Here is a 2,447-nt window from a genome sequence, read left to right on the forward strand (position 1 = left end):
TTTATGTGTGTAATATGTGATTTAAGATCATTTCGATTTTTAGCAGTGAGCCCAGTGTCTCTGATGTCATGGACATCGGCTGTGCGCGAAGATGTGCCTGAGCCCACTGTGTGTGTGTGTGTGTGTGTGTGTGTGTGCGCGCGTGCACACACACACACACACACGAGTGTGTGAGCGCGCGTGCACACACACACACACACACACAAGTGTGTGAGAGAATACACAAACTCTTCATGTACAAAAACAGGCAAGTTTTAATTAAATACTGCAAGAAAATCAAAAGAATTAGGCAAACAATTTCTGTTCTATTTCTATTACATTTGAAAGACTGTTTTTTATGCACAGCCATTCTCCATAAAAAGCATTAGACAAAATTTGTAGTTATAATTCTTTCCTCATTCCATCATTCACACATTCACATAATAAAGTGCTTTTTCCCCCCCCTCTCTTGTTAAGATAACCTTTCGTAGCACACTGAAATACTAGCCTGGCTAATAAGCCAGACTCAAATCACACAGTCGTGTGGTATTTGAGTCTGGAGATGCTGTGTATGGATCTTGTTTCCCGGGGGGGGCGGGTTCAAACATTTTCTCTTTGACGCAATTGGTCAGAGCTACTGTCAGTCAAAGGTCTCAAGCATATTGAACGTCACTGTACCAAAGCCCGCCCATATTGCATACCGTGTCCCGATTGGCCACACCAGTTCTCTGGTGTATAGGAAATGGGCGTACAACTGAGTCTCTCCAGACCGTAATCCCCCGGCAGGCATTTCTTTTTTTGCTAACGGCTGATTCGGTCTGGCTTATTAGCCAGGCTACTGAAATACCACCTTCAGGGTTCTGGAGGATGGAACACATCCAGGGTTCTGGAGGATGGAACCCATTCAGGGTTCTGGAGGATGGAACCCATTCAGGGTTCTGGAGGATGGAACCCTTATAGACCAGCGTTTCCCCAGACAGTGGGTCATTGTGGTTTTATGGGTTACGACACGAAGTGGAAAATCCCACTTTCTTCTTTTCCTATACATTTAAAAATATATATTTTAGATCTGCTATTTTTCAATAGCTATAAAGTATAACATAATGCTTAAAAACAACCGAAAGGGTACTTCCCGTCCTGAATGGGTCATACACAGTTTTAGAATCTATAGCTGGATATTGCTTGCTTTATGTTTAATTTATAGAGGCGTGAGTTCATTGGCACCGCCCTCAATTCAATTGGATCACGATTCACCCGGTAACGATTCGATTGGATCACGATTCACCCGGTAACGATTCAATTGGATCACGATTCCCCGGTAACGATTCGATTGGATCACGATTCACCCGGTAACGATTCGATTGGATCACGATTCACCCGGTAACGATTCGATTGGATCACGATTCACCCGGTAACGATTCGATTCTACGATGCATTGCAATCCATCACACTTTTCTACATTACTGCACAACGTACAAGCAGTCAGATATACCGAACAACTTTTTTTCTTTTCTTTTTTAGAATTAAATTATATGTACACCAACATACAGCAGCGGAAAGGCATGCTTGATGACCCCTTGTGGTATGTTCTTCAATTGCTGAAAAATGAGAACCAAGTCATGTATTCTCATTTATCTGAGATAATGGAAAAACAAGATCATATTGAGAGTGACCGAAATTACAATCCAAAGAGGGAACAAGATATAAGACATACCAGGGCCATCAACCCAGATCTATCCGTCCACCCACTCTATACCAGCACCAGCAGTACACCTTACATTGAGGACTATTTGAGGATAACCTTTACACGGTTTCGGTTGTCCGCTCATAGACTGCGTGTGGAAATGGGAAGATGGAGCCGCATACCACCTGAACAGCGGTTTTGCCAATGTGAGTCTGGTATACAAAACGAACAGCACATACTGGTTTGTCCCCTCACACAAGATATCAGAGTGAAATATGGACATGAGGGTATTGATTTGAGCTCACTACTACTACTTGCAAAATAATGTAGAAATGTTTTGTGATTAAGTGATTCAAATGCATCATAAATAATCCACCACAATGACATAGTAAAGGACCACTCCCACCCCGTCGTCTTTAGATTATACAAACATTATCTCAACCCCCGACCAGCCGCAGGGGGCGATAGTTCAGCGACCGCCACCGTTCACCACCAGTCTATGCGTCTCCCCAAAACAGCGATGGCGAAGGTGGTCACGCTGATCGGACAAATCACTGGCCAAGAGTCTTTAGAAAGCATTCATATTTTAGATGCACGGTGGTCACGGGGAGTTGCTACTAAACACAGTCGTTTTATTTATCCATCGCGATTTGAAATGGAATACTCTTAAAAAGGGACTAGAAAGGCCTCATCCACCACCTTGCTCTTTGTTCAATGCGTCGAGGCTGAAGGGGAAGCAATGGAACACAGAGCTGCCGATCGACGAGAGCTTTGATATGCCGGT

Source organism: Protomyctophum bolini (assembly GCF_963924005.1).
Source record: "Protomyctophum bolini genome assembly, chromosome: 9".
NCBI classification, from domain to species: domain Eukaryota; kingdom Metazoa; phylum Chordata; class Actinopteri; order Myctophiformes; family Myctophidae; genus Protomyctophum; species Protomyctophum bolini.